Below are 19886 nucleotides of genomic sequence, written 5' to 3'. Positions count from 1 at the left end.
TAAATGTTAGTGTGCTCTAAAGGCAGTTAATATAGCTCCACCTTTAACAGCTGCAACATTAAAGCAATGCATACACATGCAGCAATAATTATAATCCAATAATATAGTGTAATGTAATGTATATTGTACTGAAATGGGCCATTGTGCATAATGAGTTCTTTTGCTTTTTCTGATACTATTTTTACTTAAGTAAAACTGAATTTATGACTTGTAGCAGAGCATCTTTGCAGTGTGATCTTTCTACTTTTAGTTAAGTAAACTGAATTCAGGCGACTATTGGAGGGTGAATGACAATGAATTTGCAAAAGCCAAGCCCGAACTGTTTCAAGTTGTTATGCAGATCTGTGAAATTCTTTTTCCTGTTTAGCTCTCATGACCACATGGTTTTTTTGTTTTTTTTTAAGTGTGTGTATATATATATATATATATATATATATATATATATATATATATAAAAAATCTATTTCAAAACATTTACAAATGTGTTTTCTGAAATCTAAGATTTGAGGGATGCACGCCTGATGCAGTTCCTTGACAGCTGTTCTCCCAGCACTGAAAAGACCGAGAGTGCCAGCCTTCCCTCAAGGTAAGGGTCAGCCGGTTTCACAGTGGGCGACAGGAAGCCAGAGGGACTGCCATGTCTAAATGCCTAATGAGCTTCTAATTGATATCCAGCTGAAAACCCCACAGAGTGTTAATGCCAGTTCCAAGGAAACTATATTATGTTCCCTCTTCATTTAGCCAACAAGACACAGCAGGCCCTGAAGCATACATTTTTAACATGGACTCACATAGGTAATGAGAGGTAATGACACAGAGGTTAGCACAGATGGATAACACAAACACACACACACACTAACACTATTGAAAACAGGTGAAAATGAACTTGGATCATGCTCTTTCCTTAACACGTCTTCCTTTGGTCAGTCGAAGTTTTTGTGTCCCCTCTAGCTGTATGTCTGGGATCCACGGAGAAACACATTTCCCCTGAGGCTCCGTGACCATGACTTTAGTTGCAGTAATACGGGCAGAGTAATATTCCCATCATCTCCCACTCTTTTATGAGACGTAACTGCTGTAATGAGACGGATTTTAAGAAAGGGGTTAATCTTAGGCAATGCTTTAAACCAGCTCGCTTTAACCATATCCCATTCTCAACGCTTTGAAGGCTCCAGCCCCTTCTGCCAGAGCAGCTTTCAGACTGTATTTGCCCCTAAACGTTTCCTTCATCGCGATCGACGCTGACTAAGATCAAGCCAGTGCTCAAAATAGCAGTGGCTGCAAAGCATCTGCAGACTTTTTATTGTTGTTTTTTTAGACTGTAGACCGACAGATGATGCGTGTTTGTTTGAGAAAGTTGCTCCCTGTTAATTCAGACACGCCTTGTCATTCAAACCTGTACCTGCCACTTAAAGCATGGACACCTGCTGGGGTGCTGCTCAGGTGTTCTATTTTAGTTTGCTATGATAAAATGGTGAGCACATTTTAGGTTGGTTTGTGTAAGTAGGTTGTTAGAGGTGGAGCTCACACTGATTTTCTTAGCTTCTTAAAGCTCCATATTTTACACTTCTCCTGTGTTTCATTCGAAGTTTGTATCCATAAGAACATATATTTGTGGTTTTAAGAACCAAAAACCATGTCAATGTAGTTTTGCATCTCCTCTCTTGGACTTCTTCCTTACCCTAGCAACAACAGGTTGGTCAGCAGGTTAGCCAATCAGAAGAGAGGCTCTGAGCCTTGTCTGAGTGATTGAAAATATAGCAGATTTCAGGTAAACACTCAGAGAAACCAAATCCTGCAAGGTTGGATGCCGGGGTCCAGGTGGGACTTGCTTGGGGTATGGCTTAGGGTGGTGTCTGTTTCCTTATGACATCATAAAGTTATGGAAGTCCTGACGGCTTGTTTTAAGGCTCCGTTTTTGAATACGTGTGTTGTGCACTAAGTATTACAATATTAGTATAGTATTAGTATTAAAAAAAAAAACAGTATAACTATAGAACCTAGATATACTTTATAATCAAGAAAGCTTTAAAAGGCGGGCCAAAACCTGTGTCTGGACGCCACACTGTGCTTTTCAGCCTCTCTTTTGCTGGCTTCCCACACGCCAACATTAGCAACATGTTTTAATGAACCAAGGTCCCAGCACAAGAGGCAGCATTTGTGCTCAAATGATGCTGGACCTATGTGAAAAAGAGTGTTGCATTGGTCAGACTGTCACATAAGAAACTGCCTTGTGGTGGTGGTGGAGGAGTAATGGGGAAAAACAGTCCAGGTTCACTTCCACATCAATTTGAAGGGACATACCTCGTATCCACTGATGAGTATATCAGTGGTAGAAGTTGAAGCACGGGTGAATTGCCTCTCAAAACTAGACGGCAACTTGGGAATGCAAAAAAAAAAGTTGTTTAAAGTTGAACATTTTTTAATTAACTTTATGCAAATGATACTGAAATTCTCCTGGAAGCTCTGAGGTGTTTAGCAGAAAAAATTGGCAGTGGGAAAATGACGCAGTAGCGGGTCAGGAAGTGACCTGATGTGAATATTCAGCAGTGGTTTCTTGAATTCTTTCTGTGCTTGATCCTTTGCTTTCATAATTAAAGATACCAACAGTGAGGTTGGTAATAGGTTTATGTAAGGACACGGTGATGCATGAGAAGAGGTGGAGGCTTTTGCAGGATTTGTTCACTTGGGTCTTCCCTCTGTCTAAAACGTAGAATACGTGGAATAACAAGAAATGTGAGATGATCATTTTGAATTTTGAGGCCAATATTTAGCTATTTTTGTCTCAGAAATAAGAAACACAGAAATAATATATTTTTTATAAGGAATCCCTCAAATTGAATTATTTAAGAGCTGTGACAAAGATGTGTGGACCAGGCTATTTTACAGTTAAGCAAAAAAATGTATTATCAGCATTGACAGTAAATAGAACAGTTGAAATTAAATTAATATAGATAACTGTAAATAGAACCACGAGTTAAACAAAAGTATTTTAAACTTGATGTGCTGTCAGTTATGTTGACTTGACAGATTGGCTTGTCAACCGCGTAACGGAGCGAATTATAAGTGCAAAGAATATATAAACAATTGATGAGACATCTCAGAGGGACATGAAAGACAACTAAATTCCCCATTTACAGCTTGACTCGTCCTCTGGTTCATCTAACTTGTTCGTTGCAGAAAAGCAGTTTCATAAAAGATCATTTTTAAAACCTTTATTTTCTGTTTTCATTGTATAATTTACTGCCTTTTGTATGACTTCAGACTGACACACGAAATAAAGACAGTATTGATCTTACTCTCAATTTAGTCTACGTGCAATACAAGAGCCACTTTGATTGCTCTGAATTCACAGTGGCTTGTTCTCCTGATCTCCTGTCTTGACTATATAATGTAAATTAAGTGGCGATAACACTGGTAAGTGATTTTTCTTTTCTTTTTTTTAATGGCGGTAATTGGTCCGCAGTGCTCTGTGTTTTATTTCTCAGACCATCAACGAATAGAAAATATGGTCAGGGGAGAAGTCAGACACCTTGTTGTGAGCGTGAAGGCTGGTCTAAGCCGGCCAATTTGTCTGAGTGCCTGTTCCTCCAGTCGGCAAACAGAGTCTACAGAGCAGCGTTTTTTTTCTGCATGTGAAGCAGCACACGTTAGCCAGTGATTAGGAGGCAAACATGGACTTTACACAGAGGCATTTGTATTACATGAAAGCTTAAACACTTGTGGCCTCTGAGAAAAAGATGAGAGGGAGCGCTTTAAATGCCATATTTATCAGCCAAATGGGGATTTAGAGTGTTGGTCGCATAATTTGTTTTGATCTAATTTCTGGCCTTTTCAGTTAATAATACAGACACCCAGTGGACAAGGGAGAATTATGCATTCTGTCACATGATGGAGATTTGAATGGGCAGTCTATGGGACCAAGATTTTGCCAGCTTTTGCTCCCAACAATCCATATCGTCGTAAACCAGACAAACAGCACAGGGAGGTGTTCTGCTCTCGCTTCTCCTCTAATCATCATCTACTGGGGGGACAGCTGCCCGGGCCTTTGTGACCCCAGTAGCTCCAAGTGACAAGCAGAGCTGACCTTGGAAAATGTTCTGTGTTTTTCTGTAGCCTCTGCCATTTTTATTTAACCCCAAAACCATTAGATATCATGTCCAGTAAAACTCATTCTGTCACACATGAAAACTGTTTGCACAAATTAAGAAAAAAAGAAAAATCCAAAATAGACAAAAGCAGTTTCTGATTGAGGAGATTGCATTTCATTAAAGGATCAGTGTGTGGGATTTCACAAACATTTTATAATTGCTTCAAATTAAAAAAAAAAAAAGAAATAAAAAGCCAAGTGTTACCCCAAGCATCACAGAAGCTATTTAAATTTCCCCTCCAGGCGTGCAAAGACCCGAACACAAAGACTTCCAAAAAAATAAATAAATAAAAAATCAAACTGAGAATGATGGAGATATGACTTTCTTACTGTTTCTCATTATTATTGCTGTAACTTATTTAGGCTCCCATTGGTTGGCTCGGTTTAATTAATGTGTTGGCAACTCAGTGTAAAATTCAGATTAAGTCTTACAAAGTGTTCCCCACTGAGAGCAATGTGCAAACTATAATTAGAAAGTGATAAAAGTATTCAAAGTCCACGTGGCACCTTGAGGAAACTTGATTATGGTGTTGCAGTTTGTCTGACGACTTCTTTTGTACAAAAGTGACATTCTTCAATAAAAGGATGTCGCCAGCATTGATGCTGGAGGATGTTGCAGAGGCAGGATTAAGGGTTGAAACAGGGACCTTTTTTTTTTTTCTTTTTTTTTTTGGTGTTTGCACATTTTCAACATTTTTTTTATTAAAAAAATTCTACTCATAACTCAATTTTAAAGTAATGTGCTCTTTCCAAAAGTGTGGGCTAATTAATTCTCCACAGAGCAACTTAACTGCCATTTCTGTTTATGTAATTGCCTGATAACCTGAACATAACTGGGCCAATGCAGCTTTAAAGGACCTATTTATAAGTTTTGCTATTGCTACATAGCCATTGTTAGCATTAACAGCTGTTTACTCACCAGTCTTACAAAGAGCTTTCAGCCATCGTCGAGTAAAGGAATGAAATTTGATACTGAACTTGCATCGTTTCGTGGTAAGTAAACAGCTGGTAATGCTAATGTTAGCTATGTAGCAATAACAAAATTTAAAAAAGAAGACGTCAAAGACTAAATGTCCTTGTGTTTTGTGACTAGCTAAGACGCTAAATAAGCAAACGCACATGTAATATGTTTACATCTCCCTGTTACTCCCCCATTTTAGAGTTTCTCATCGTATGACCCCTAATGTCTCCCACACAGAAATGTCAGTCCCCCCTCTCTCCTGTCCAAAACCCGCCACCTAATTTCATAATGACACATTTGGTGTGAGTGCTTTAGGGATTGCGTGGCAACACATCACAGCTCTGAATGCAGCACTTTATGTCAGATACACCCCCTGAAGAGAGTGACAACTGTTCACTGTCCCAGTCTGCCCTTTGACAACAAGCCCTTGTAGCCACCCCAGACAGTGCTGCTTGCATCACCGACCACTGTTTGTGCTCTCTGTTTGGAAAAAGATCATCAACAGTGAACAGAGTGAACAGTGACAGCCCGGGCCATCCGCTGCATAGACTTACCACGCCACTGGGCCGGATGTCAGATTGCGCCGTCTGCTGTTTTCTGCTCTGTGTCAATACGGGGCTCTCTCAGTCCGTTGCTCTCCTTGAGTTAAAGTTTTTCATTTCACTGTGGTTGCCTTTGTAGAGAACTGTCGGGTGTCCCCTTCTGGAGAGGGATCGGGACCGGGGTTCAGCACAGCGAAATGTAGCGCCTCACTGCCCTCAAAGCCGGATTTGGAGACCTGCCTGCTGTCTACTCATGGTGAGTCTTCTCTCAAGTTTCATGCCACTTGAACCAGTGTATATTGCCGGAACCTCTTTACACCTATTGATGCGTCACACCAAGGTCATCACAAGGAGTAACATTCACAGAACAACACATTATCTGCCTCTTGAAGCAGACTTATGTATTTGTGCAGTGATTCCTATATATGTTTGGGTAAACTTGTAGAAAACCAGCCTTTAATAACTGTGTTCTTGTGTGGTACTTTTACTTAAGTAAGGGATCTGACTACTGACACACTACTGACTACTATCTGATGACTTAAAGTCACACAGTAACACCAACCAATTTTAGTGGACATATGTTGACACAAACAAATGCATAATTTGATTACATTGTAAAAATGTAAACATGGGGAAATAAGGCAGAGTTATCCTTTAAGGTGCTTTATCGGTGAACTCCATCTTGGCATTTTATCTTGGATTATCATATGGGTCTTCAGCTTGTTTAAACATGTCATGTAAAACAAGTTGTGCACGAGTAAACTTACAGGACTTGTCTATCTGTAACATGTCATCATACAGAAGAAGCTGTTAACACGCTGGTAAAAACAGACCAGAAATAACATTCACTTTTTCCAATTGCTATTTTTCCAAATTAATTTAAGCTCAAGCTCTTTTTTTTTTTTTTTTTTTTTTCATTATTTGGGATAATTAACAAACGTATTTGAATGCTTATCGCCAGCGCTGCAGAATTTTTAAAAGAGCATTTTATCCAAACAGTCTAAGCTCAGCTAATGTTCTCACATACTTAGTAGTGACGCATCTTTTTGGGATAGCGCTGCAGAATAACTCTGCTGTTTATCCAGGAAAACTCTATCGACATTTTCACAATACGTGTGGTGGAGGTGCTGTCGCCTCCACAAGAAGCTGTCTGTCAAAAATAGTCTTATTTTCAAGAAGTGTCCCGAGCACTGATCGATGTGTCGGCTTGGGGCCATATGTAATTACTGTGCGACTGACCAGCCATGAAATTGTTGTTTGGCTCTGAAAGGGATCCAAAGTCATTTCATAAGAAGTTTTTTAGAGAAAGGCCTTCTAGTGCTGCCATTGTCCAAATGAATTACCATGGCAGCACCAGGAATTGTGTCTCCAATAAATAACGTAAGAAGTTTTAAAAAGAAAAATATCCAGTGACCTCTGCAGTCTCATTACCAGGCTTTAACGTCATCTTATCTAAACACATTAAGTCTGTAATCTGTTTAGTTTTTCAAGTGTGCGTCTAAAAGATGAACAACTTCTGTCAGCTGTTAAAGGCGGTGTGGCGCTCGCGGTATGCAGAGAGGTATGCGGAGTGACAGTTGCTGCCTCACATGTATGCAGCTGTGGCCTGTAAGATGCGGGCCGGCAAATGGAGTGGAAGAGTCGTCCCATTAAACCCCGGCTCTCCTCTGAGAAAGAGGCTAACGGCTCTGAATGCTGGCCTCTCACTCCCTGGCAGAAAGTGCTGACACAAATTTTTTGTCTGACTAAAATGCCTCCTGACCGCATGACACTGGCTCTTTTCTTCCCCTGAGATTCCACGGCTGTAAAGCACGGGCTGCACAAAAGACACACAGTCTGCGAGTGCCGCTAAGGAGATGGCATAAATTATAATCATACCATAAACTGGCGCAAAGGTCTGCATTACTCACATTTTAGGGGGTGAGGAAGGGATTTCTTTGTTTGAGCAGTTAATTGGGTGTATATGCGTAAAATCTTTCATTTTTCATATCATGCCAATACATATCCTGGGAAACAAATGGATTTTGTTCTGCAAGCTCTCTCTCGTCTGACAGCTTCACATATACACTATGTTCTTCGACATCTATTCAAAGATACAAATCCTGTAATTTGCATGTGTCCTGGGCCGGAGAAAGGCCGCCTTGTCTGTTTTTTTGGCCCGCAGCGTGGATCTGTCAGGTTGTGATTGACGCGCCGTGGCTCCTGTATTGGTCACTGGTGCGGATGTGCAGAGACAGGACAGCGTTTCTGGGGACATAAAGCACCGGCTTCTAGTCCTTGAATTGTGCAAGTCATCAAATGTGATGTGCTGTTAACCTCTAGAAACTTTTGCTGGTGGTGGTTTTGCACTGCAGAAGCTGTAGTTACTCATTTATACAAGCCTCATGTTCCTGTTCCAGTAAAGCTGCTGCATTTATTATTCTTCCAGTAGTACTAGTCATGCTTTGACCAATCAGATGCTTTAGGCTGTAAATCTCTGGTGAGTTCTGGGGGTGAGGGGTGGGGGCAATGACGAGTGTGATCAGTGTTGTCAAGTTGGTGAATCTGGATCTGAAGACGATGGCTGCTCCCCAGCGGGGTTTGTGGGTGTTTATACAGCCCACAGCTACTGAAGGGGAGTTGTGTCAAATCTGACACGCTGAATCCCACAAATGCCAACACTGACAGCCAGTTGTGACGAAAACCAATTTACAGGCAAAATAAATTCTGTTTGAGTTGCGGGGGAGCTGTCCTCCATGGCTTGATCTTGCTGCTTTAGTTTTTTTAAGTCGTCCTCGTATGATGGTAGGTTGGCTGGTTTCTCTTTGGGCTCTGCTGGGACTTGTCATCACAAATCCACCAAAGATTATAGAGCAGATGAGGAGTTGAAGAGTTTATTTTTCCAAGTCGCTGGAATGTTCAAGGAACGTGATGCAGGTAGCATCACATTGTTACATTACAGAGAAGCCACAGACTTGGATCACTAAATGGCTCAAGATAGACGGTTAAAGACTGAGTCTGTTGTTTTTACCTTTACCAGCCTTGATTTTTCTGAAAAGTGACTGAATGAATTTAGTCATGACTGAATGCATTAGCAATGGCAAAATTATGAGGTGCTGCATGTTCTTAAAAATATCATCAGTGACAATTCTCACCCTTCAACACACTCACAGTCTGCCCATTGCAGTTTCTGTCACTTGCGGTCTGACTGAAAAAAAAAATGTACGGCTCTATTGACAGTACAAATACAGAATTCCTCACAGGGTAAATGGCATAAAAAGCCTCTTGAAGCCCTTTCATGTACAACTTTCCATATTTCGCCCTGAATAAGCGATTCTCTGCTCAAAGCCAATGCAGCTGCCTCCCGTCTCAAGCCACTGAGTCCCGAGCGAACCGAGGTGTCCAGCTTCAAAGCCACCAGCCTGAAATGTTTTAATGAGCTGCAATTAAGGCTGGCTTATAGGTATGAACACACAAGTCAGCGGACACTGTAGAGCATTTGTTTTTGAAGACAACAACAGCCAACATCGCGGATTAAAAGCACTACTTGGTTGGTTGGTTGTCCCCCAGATGAACACGATACAGCTGCTTCCTTTTTGCATTATCCTGGAAGCTCATGCTATTCACGTCAGATCCCACCACACAGAGGAAGTCATAAGGGCAGTGAGAAGACAACAGTCCCTCACTGGCTTCCCATGAAACGGCCAAGATCTTCTTACCAGGAATTGAGCCCAGGTTTCTGTGGGGGAGAGTTTTGCTCATGTGTCACCAATGTACTATACATGAGACACAATAGTTGCATGTCACATGCTGCTCCAGCCCATTTGCACAACTACAAAGGCTCTTGAAGCCGTGCCATTAAGCATAACGGTGCCTGGCTTCCAGTCCACACTAATACCAACACAGGAATTGAAGGGGACAGAAATCAGTCTGTGCTGTAATGTATGTTTTGAAAAATAACACAGCATGGACAACATGAATAGCAAATCAGCATTTTAGTCTCGACCGAGCTGTACCACAATTTCCTTTAAATTTTCCTCTCGTTTGACTTCATGCATAATAACTGTGGGGGCAGGAGATACGGCCCAGCAAAATTGTAGTGAATTAATTTTTTTTCTCTCAAAATTGGGACTTCTTTTCCGTCTCCCCTCTCAAGAAACCCCACCTCAGTGTGTCCAGTGCAATTGGCTGAACTGTGTTTGAACTTAATGCAACAAGACCACAACATGTTGTGGGTATTTCTTAGATTATCACACTGAATGCGCAGCAAACCAAAAAGACATCTCACGTTCAGCCCGATTCTGCCAAGTCAATCATGTTTTCCGCATCTCTATCACAGTATTTAGCATAATTAATGTGCGCATGGGATTGTAAATATGCGGCAGATGCAGAGGTAAACAGAGACATCAAGTCATCATCTGGGTTTTTGAGGAAATTCTTGTGATGCTCCATTGGGACTGTGTATGCACAGGTTTGTTGAAAATCAGCTCCTCCCCTCTCTTCTCTGCCAGCCCTCATTGACAGCTGGGCCCAGCGAACAGCTGCCTCCCCCTCCCCCAGAATCTAATACATTAAAAAAACAAAAAGAGAGTTGGCAGCAAGCGTTGCTTTGTAGGCGAGCAAATGATTTTGTAAAAGCCACAGTGAATTTGTGGGTGGTCCCTCTTGACCATGGTCACAAGGTGTAGATTGGCCTTTCAGTTCAGTTTATTTCAGGTCAATCCTCGCTGCCCAGGGGAAGATTTGGTGGGATTTTTAATATTGAATACAGTAACGCAATAAAAGTTTGGACAAAAACAACAAATAAAGAGATAATATGACGATAATAACGATGATGATGGTGATCGAAAAGGACTGATTTTGTTTAGTGGGCCAAGCCTGACATTAGAGAAATCCAGACTTCTGCGATATTCACTTCACCTCTGTGACACACATGACTTGTAAAACCACCCACATGCACAGCAGACATACAGTACATGTGACGGCCACTGCCAAATTTCTGTGGATGAAATGCCTGGTTGGGGTCCATTATGAGGGCGTTCTCTCTCCTGGGCAGACTGCTTCTATAAAGTTCAGTACTGAAACCGAACCCTGAGCCTACAACGTGACTTTTTTTTTCACATTTTAATTGGTTTAAACAAGATTACATGGCTACCTTTTTTTATTCTGATCTTCTGTAGACAAGTTTCAAAGACGTTACTGGTAAAATTGTGTAAAGGACACCACATAGAGTTGTGTTTTTCAGTGTTATTGAGAACTAGTGATAGGAAATGGGTTTAGGCACCTGCTGATGAGTGCAACCAAAACTGACATAACAAAAAGATGGTGGCAATTTGATATCGCCTTGCAGCTGACCTACAGTGTAAACTCCACTGGCTATTGCCCGCTGTCGCCTGCTCTCTGCTGTGATTAATAAAATATATGAATGCTTGTTTACCAGTAGTTCGATCCAACAGGGCCATTGACAGACTTTTTCGAAGGTTATTTCTCCTCAATCATTCCTTCCCATCTCCACAATCCCTCCCCACGGTCACACTGTTTTTTGCACTATTTACACTCACTGTAGATGGTGTGTGTAAAGCCGACACTTTCTATCTCAAGAGGGCAATAGAACCTCGTCTATTTCTTTTGCTGATGTTTGCAAGGCCTGGCTCAGCCTGCTAATGTGCATGGCAGAAGGCCCGATGAAAGGCGCACTCATCTGTCGGCGAGTGACCTTCAGCAGAGGGGAAGGACTGGACGTGACCCTTTGCGTGTTTTCCATCTACATAATATCTCTGCACCCTCACCTGCATTAGCTCCCTTTTCAGGCAGAGGTGTGCAGCCTCTATTCGCCACCTTAATCATCTTCTATCTGATTCGCAGGTTCACGTCTTCAGCTCGTGTGTGAGGACACCTCAGGCGTGCACACACACACACACACACACACACACACACACACACACACACACACACACACACACACACACACACACACACAGGAACACACACACACCGGAACACAGACAGACAGACATGTACCTCCTTGAAGATACATAGTGGCTGCTACCGTGTGTGACTATGTTCTGCAGACATTATCACCCAGAGGAGGATGCTGCGCTCCTATTAAGAATACACTGCCTTGTTTTAGTGAAATTAATAAGGACTAGATGGAATGAAGATGCCCTTTCTTGTATGTATAGATCATTAATTTTCACAACAGAGCCTCATCAACCCAACACTTTGGATTAGTCGTCATAGCGCAGGACAAATAATTGCAATGCGATGTGAAAACAATCAAAGTCATTTAATGAAATGACTCATGATTAATATCTCTCAATTAAAAGCCACTAAAATGCATCGCTGCTGAAGTGAAAATGACATGGATGAATGCCGGTATGAGACCCAGTCTTCGATAGTCTTGAGTCTTCACACTGTCACCACACTTTCTTTCAAACCAAGCTCACGGTGTTATGTGAGTGCAGGAGTAAAACTGCAGCTCCATCACTCCGTGCCTGAGCCGCTCGACTGACACGCGGCGCGATAGTGGCCTGAGTCGTAACGGACATTTATTGGTGGTCATCAAATTGCCATCAGAGGTCAGTGGCCAGCTAACACGCTAATTGGGTGTTAGGTTTTCCCGTGGTCTTGTCTGCGCTTTCAATCAAACGTCAGTCCAGCCTGACAGCAATCTGGTGGTGGGCTGAACTGGAAGAGCAAGTAATTTAAGATGTTTTCTCTCTCTCTCTCTCTGTTTCCCTCTCTCTCTCTCTCTCTCTCTCTGTTTCCCTCTCTCTCCCGCCCACGCTCCCTTCTATCCTTTGTACCGTCGCCTAACATCCAGATTCGTAGTCACAAATAGCAACCCTGAAGGTATCATTGTCCTTGTGAGGCACACTAATGTGTCTCCTCTTTGTTGTATTGTATTGCAGGCTCTGGAATAAATAGTGAGTCTGGAAAAATAAAGAAAAGCACATCTCTAAATCTTGAGATACATGTGAGGGGGAAAAACAAATTTAAGCCACACATCCCATTTACGATGACAAAACTGCTGTTGGTTGTAGACTGAAATCCTTTTTTTTTTCTTGCCTTCCACAAGCAAGAGTGATTACAATAAAAACCCCAAAAAACAAAACAGTAGTGCAGCACATCTCTGGAACCTGTCAGCGCCTCTTTTCCACTGTTATATTAAGTCATTTGCATGCTAAAGGCTTACACACTTATCTCCCGCAGAAACTGTCTGTGGATGAGATGAAAGGAGATTAGAGAGGTGCTGCTAATTCACAGTGGACAAAGAAGTTCTTCAGAGTGAGCGTGAACATGATGGTGGTGCACGTGATAATACATGGGCTGGAACAATGCATAATTCATCGAGAAACAGATTTCGTCCCCTATCTCGGTTAGTGTGCCTGCGCTTTAGTGCTTATATCCACGCCAGTGTAATTCACAGACTTATTTCCCCAGACGTGAAGAAAACCGAGACTGCTGTCAACAATCACTTTTGACAATTGGACCTGTTTTTCTGTCTTATTTAAGTGCGGTCGGGCACAGTTGAGGGCAGAAACTCATTTGGCTGGCGGCAGATGTCATTATGGGTTCCCTTTTGACATACCTAAGATACTCTGATTCTTCCTCTCTTTTTCTCCTCCTGTTTGGTTGGACGGTGATACCTTATTGATCTGTTCTGTTCTTGTCTTGTGGCTTTGAAATCAAACCCACCCTCTGAGTGTCTGAGGACTTTCTGTCTATACCTTTGGGACGTGCTGGGTACACGGACTCGTTGCGGGCGTTCTTGACGTCACTGGCACGATCTGTAGATGTCATGAAGAGAGAGTATCAACACGTAACCTCATCATCATTGTTTCTCTCACCTTCACCTGTCAGTCAGTCAGAGATAACTGTTTCTGCTTCTGTTGTCTCACACAGCAGTGAAATGAAAAATGAAAAATGTAATACCGAGATAAAATGACAAGATGTAAAACGTCAGCTCGGTACCCCTAATAATTTTTCTTTTTTTTTCCATTTCGGAAAACATCGCACCTTACAATTCATGCCCACATGCAACTGAATGAAGAAGTGAGACCTTTATGTAGCGAGGCAAAGATTACAGAGTGGAAAAGACTCGAGCAGTAATAACTTTAATGCAGGAAACAACAGTTCACATCTTGTCACAGAACTGCAATTGAATTCTCATTTTTAGTAACTTTGACCTTTTAAGTGTTTCAGTTGCCTAACCATAACCCTACCTTAACTGTAGTTTATAGGCCATAACCACAATTTTGTCTCTCACCTTAAAGGTCCCCTATTTTATACTTATCTGGTGTTTTTATTTGAAGTTTTGATCCCCATAAGAAGATATATTTGTGGTTTTAAGCACCATAAAAAGAACCAAAAACCATCTCCATGAACTCTCTGGAACTCTAGTTACAGCAGGTCAGTGAGTGTCTGACTGTTTTATAAGTAATTGAATAAAAATATAGCAGATTTCAGGTCAACACTCAGATAAACTGAATCCTGCAAGGTTGGATGGTGGGTCCTGGTGGGCCGGGCTTGACGCATGGCTGAGGGCGGTGACTGCTTTGTTGTGACATCGCAAAGTTATGGAAGTCCTGATGGCTTGTTTTAAGGCTCAGTTTCTGAATACAGGCTGTGTGCATTTCTCTGTGGACTGAGCACTTTGATACCTTCACAGTATTAATATAGAACCTAGACCTGCTTTATAGTCAAACAACACATGGACATCTACCTTTAGACAATATGGGACCTTTAACCATGCAGTATTTTCTACTATTGCATTTGTTGTTGAAACATCCTACTGTCACTGAATTTCAATTGGGAAAAAAAAGGGAACAATGTGCCATTTTATTTTATAGTGAATTGTAATTGGCTAGTTGCATTGCTGCAGTGCAACATAAGAAAATATATGACTCTGACACTTATTTTGTTGCTGCAAACAGCAATGCAAGACGAAGCAGCTGAGCTTTGCAAGTCAAAGTGGTGCGCCAAGCTTTTTTTTTTTTTTTACATGACGGTTGAAGCTTTGACTCGTGGTTTGTAATGCATTTCAGCTGCAGATGTCCGTATGAAGGGGTAGACGTTATTCTGCACAACTGCAGTGCCTCTACTCTAGTACACTTTGGTTTAAGTTCATTTCAGATGGAGACTTTTGTAAATCTGACGATTCACAAAGGGAGCCAACCCCGGAGTACCCCCGTGGCTTTATTTCACTTAGAAGCCATGTTAAGCCTATCAACCACCCAGCTGCACTTAATACACAATAGCCTAAGGCAAGGAAGTCCTACACTCTATCTGGCTCTGCTGCTCAGAGATACAAAGTTACTACGAGCCCTCAACAGGCCTCTGGCTGAGGAACGTGTGGTCAAGCATTTTAAGGAAATGAATTTAACTTGGATGCGCACATCAACTTAAATAAGAGCCAGCGGCAGCTTGTGCTAGTTGGTTGTTTAGTTATTCCCTTGAAGTGGCCAAATCAACCCATTTGGGTATCATCTGAGGGCTAGTTATGTCGGGCAGAGAGAACTGACAGCGCGCAGGGAAGGAGGGGCACTTACAATTCTGTGTGAAACCAGCTTCAGGCTGGCACTGGATCCATGTGACAGCTGAGCCAGGACAAGATGTGTGGGGATGTGATGAGAAGCTATCACAGCCACTTTTTTGCTTTCATTTGGAGCCTTTAAAAGTTATTCACAGATATTAAACCTTTTTGTGTTTTATTCTTTTACAACACCAAAACACAGTGGATATGATAACGGTAAATTGATTGCAACCATCAATAATATATAATACAAGACTGATTTTTCTCGTTTTTATCTTCAATTTAGAGAATTCAGTTTCCCTATACTGCCGTTTTAAATTGACTAACACATTGATTTAGGGATATGTGGCATATAAGCAAAAAAGTGAAATGATATAGGTCTAAGAACTAGAGTTTTTCAAGACAGGGTTACCAGATTAGGTCATGAAGCAGTACCCACCTTGCAGGTACAGGAACCCCTGATGCTGTTAGCCATGGGGTGGTTGCTAGCTTTGCCCTGTTGGTAATCCAGCCTCGGTGCCACCTCAACTATCCCATGTTGTCACCAGCCGTGTCTTTTCATCTGCTCGTGACGAGCTGCACTGGGGGCTTCATGCCATGTCTTCCAAGTCACCCTGAGGGCACCCAACCCATACGAGTCAGTTTTGCAGCTACAAGGATGTGATCCCCTGCTGGCTTCCCACAGGCCAATTGTTTATGTCTTCTGACAAACACAATCCAGAGTACCATGAATCAAAATCCAGGGTCTTTGCACTAGTGGGTAAGAATTTTGCACAGATTGACCTTTTCTATTAATTAGTGTCAAATTCAGCTCAAATACATTCATCGCTAAATAAAATAACAGGACATCAAGGGTGTATATACTTTGTCTAGAAATTGCAGTTCGGTTTTAGATGCCCTTTTGCATGGAATCTAACAATTTTCCATGTTGTTACCCTGTTGTCTCATGGAGTGGGATTACAGTGAATAAAATCCTACACTGCACCTGTCAAATACCACTTACAGTACACCAGGAGATCCTAGTCTGACACAAATTTAAGCCATGATTAACAAGCAAATGAGGAGTGACTGACACCAGGAGATGCTGCAGGACCCCAGCCTGTTTAATTCTAAAAATTCAATCTCAGCGCCCGCCCAGACCAGAGACACCAACTGATTTTTAAATGCCTCTATCTCAATGCAAATGAGGGCTTCTGCCGATGTTGATTACCTGCCGTTAGCGGCCTTCTGCAGAGTGACCTTCCCTCCTCATGTCATGACTGTATTTGCCCCTTTAAGCTGCCTGTCAAACATAGAAGCATTCTTCTTACTGAAGCCGGGGTCTATTTGTTTGAGCAGGATCAGGACGCCGGAGGCATACAAATGTGAGCCTCTGAGAGGATTTATGCAGAACAAAATATTCTGTGTATTCGACAGACTGGGTGATGGACATCTCAGTGTCATATGTCAGCAGCGAAGATGAAAGGCTATGATTTAGATTAGGTTTAGATTTATCATTTCATTAATACAACTACTGGCACCGCTGCTCAGCATGTCAATGCGGATGGTGCAGCAGCACTTCCAAATGGCCAGCAGGTGTAGCAGTGAGGTCTCTGCATGAAGAGGCAGTGGATGAAGATGGGGAGTGGAGGGAGGACTTGGAAGCAGCAGTCGGTGGGATTAATCGAACTGTCTCATTTAACCATCCCTCTCTCTCGGCGAATCCAATATTTAACACAGTGTTTGACCTTTAGTGTCCTCATTTAGCTTCATTTGTTGGTAAATGGTAAACTTTTAAGGATGCTCCATTATGTCCTAACCTTGTAAGATTAACTGAAGGTGATGCTGTACCAGGAGAATAGTCCCAGGAAAGATGCTGAGCAGCTCATTCGTCCTCCACTGTGTTGCTCCCTCTGCCTCGTCTGTTGCAAAGCTTGGTTAGCTTTACACCACACATTCACTGCTGCTCATCCACACAGTCTTGTGTTATTGTTCACAGCAGCAACCAAAACGAGAGCGAGGGAGCAGTAAAGTAGCACTTTCACAAGATATTAAAATCAGAGTTCTGCTGCTGTTGTCTTTTTGATGTCTGCAGGGAAAAACGCTTTTTCATTAATCACTGACAAACGCCTGCATCCGCACTGTCTGCCACTGAGGAGATTACGAAGGAGACATGCAGCTGAACTTTAAAAAAAAAAACTGAAAAAAACTGTGGTCATGCAGTTCTGAGAGAATAAATAGGTTTTGTGCATTTAAATGATTTCTTTCCTTCCTCGGTCTGGCTAGGGGAATTTTCCACACCTGCCCACATGGCTCACAGTATTTCATCCCATTATTTGGTCTTGCCGAGACATCCTCCAAAACAAACGAGGGAAAATAAAGACAATGAATTACGTCCTTCTTCATTTGGCTCTCTTTGACTCTGATAAAGGTTGACATGCTATTTCAGTCGCTTCCTTTTGAATAGATTTGAACGAGAGGGTGAGAGAGGTCTAAGCTGGTTTAAACTGGGCACAGATCTGGTAATGAAACGGCGTGCCAGTTGGCCCGCGTAGGAGGACTTCTGTTTCCCCACAGGGAGATGACACAACCAAAACACATAATAATTCACTTGGCTATATGTGGGCCGTGTCAGTGTGTTGGAGAAGAAATGCATTAAGCCCCGACTTTTCCTGAGCGGCATTGACCTTTAACACAAGGCCGGCAAGGAGAAGATACCTGCTTAGACCCACAGCTTGTTGGGCCTGGTTCTAAAAGATCAGATAAGCAATCATCAATCAGCCAAAAGCAAAAGACGTGGAACCTTCATATGAGAACATGTCACTTCGAAGGGGCTCTTGGGAACCCGAAACTTGTGCCAAATGTTGACTTTGCTCTTTAGCGTTGAGCCCTCAGGGGTTGGGGTCACAGATGGTGTCCTGAGAGTAAGATCTAAATCATGTGTCAGTGGAGAGCAGAGTGGTAACTGGTTTTCGGTTCGTGACAGCACACATAATCTCAGCAGAATTCACTGCACTTTAGGAGTGCAGGGTTCCAGAGGTAAAAGTCTCATTCATTTTCTATACAGACAACATCAGGCGACTGAAAAAAAAACGTAAGGAGAGAAAGTATACTACGATTCCCAGGGTGCATTTTAGTGAAAGTGATCCAGTCACTGCACCTCATTCAGCAGTTAAAAATGAGTTTGCTTTTGAATTCTGGGTTGGTTTTGGATGAATTATGTTACTGTGGCTTGGTTCTTGGTTCCCAGTCATTCTTAATTTGGTAGAGCTCTGATTCACACCTTTTATTGGCTTCATCTCCACAACAACAATGGCTGAGGTTCATGGGTAAAGTACTCAGAGCTGCGATTTCTGAGAAACAAAGTTGAAATAATTGAAGTTAATGGCCATGACATAATGTAATATCCTTAATTGATCCTGCAGTAATTATGAAGATATCTTATAAACTTGAGGTGCACACATACATCCAAGCCAGAAATAGGACAGGTGCTGGGCAGAAAAACAACAAACGAATACAATTTTCACTTATTTCTTGCAAAAAAAAAAAAGCACCAGTGGAGCCCTTCAGTGTGTGAGGATCATTTTAAAACAATACACTGAACCAAGAATTTATTGTCAGGGAATAAAACTCTAAAGCCAGCAGGTCCATCAACTTTGCAAATCTGTTACTATTAGAATTTCAATATTTTATAACAGGTGTTTTTCTTATCGCTTTTTTTTCAAAATGTCAAAAACCAAATCATATTGCCATTCTTGGAAAAATGAAACTGTTATACTTTGCTAGGCTATGTGACACTCCCTTAAGTATGTTTTTTTGAACATACCTTATGTTCCATGAAGAACTCACGAAAAAGGTCCTGAGGACAGCAATCCTGGCCGCCCTGAGACCAGCTGTCTCGTGTGTGTGTGTGTGACTGATCATACCCTTGAATGGTGCATGGTGATACAGATATCACCGCCTTGCCCTGCAAAGCAACGAGTGCGGGGGCATTAATCTAGATTAATAAATAATCTACCGCAGGGAAGGAGTAAAACTTTGTTAGCAGCAACCTTAAGTGGTTTCTGCATCACCCCGCGCAACTCTCACCTTGTGAGCCGGGCCCTGACACTTCCCCTTATTGATATCAGTGTGATTTATGGAACTCTGCTCCCCTGGCCATCCTCAAACTGGAGATGGGAGTGTGATTTATCCCCGTCTGATGCTGCGGGGTGTCTACTGCTGGAGAGATGAGGGAGGAAGCTCTGACTGAATTAGCCTCCGGCTTGAGTCCTGCTTTTAGTTTTTTTTTTAAGAGTGAATATCTTCTCTGCACTTCTGCAGCAGGATTTTGTTTTAATGAACAGGTCCATTTGCCCCCTCCCCCCTCATTGCCTCACTGTTTCTCCCTGAACCCTGACAGCAAGAATGTGTATAGAGACAAATGGAGGAAATCAATGGATTGTGGATGACTCAGCTTCAGTTATTACTGCAGTGCTTTCTGTTATTATTTAATAACTTAATATCTGCTCTGTTTTTTTTTTTTTTTTTTTTTTTTTTTTATAAAGAGCATAATTCGCTCCATTTCAGCTGAAACCTCTCTCTGCTCTGTGACCGCTGTAACTTCTGTGTCACAGGTAATCACAGTAACAGCACTCCCATGGGAAACATGTGTCCTCTCTAATTCTATGATTGTGTCTGTGTGGTTTCCTCTCAGATGAGTTTTAATTTGGAGCCGAGGGGTAATATGAGATAAATCCT

General features: G+C 42.0%; 1 protein-coding gene across 9 annotated transcripts in view; it reads left to right on the top strand.

Annotated features, from left to right (window-relative positions):
• tanc2b (tetratricopeptide repeat, ankyrin repeat and coiled-coil containing 2b) overlaps positions 1-19886 on the top strand; it is a 144207-nt gene that overhangs the window by 9081 nt on the left and 115240 nt on the right. For all 9 annotated transcript variants that reach the window (XM_056365634.1, XM_056365632.1, XM_056365630.1 and 6 more), the window contains exon 2: positions 5793-5909. The gene's annotated coding sequence lies outside the window, so the exon portion shown is untranslated. The remainder of the gene's footprint in view (positions 1-5792; positions 5910-19886) is intronic.

Source organism: Seriola aureovittata, chromosome 21 (genome assembly GCF_021018895.1).
Source record: "Seriola aureovittata isolate HTS-2021-v1 ecotype China chromosome 21, ASM2101889v1, whole genome shotgun sequence".
In the NCBI taxonomy this organism is placed as follows: Eukaryota; Metazoa; Chordata; class Actinopteri; order Carangiformes; family Carangidae; genus Seriola; species Seriola aureovittata.
This window is presented reverse-complemented; position numbering and strand designations above follow the sequence as displayed.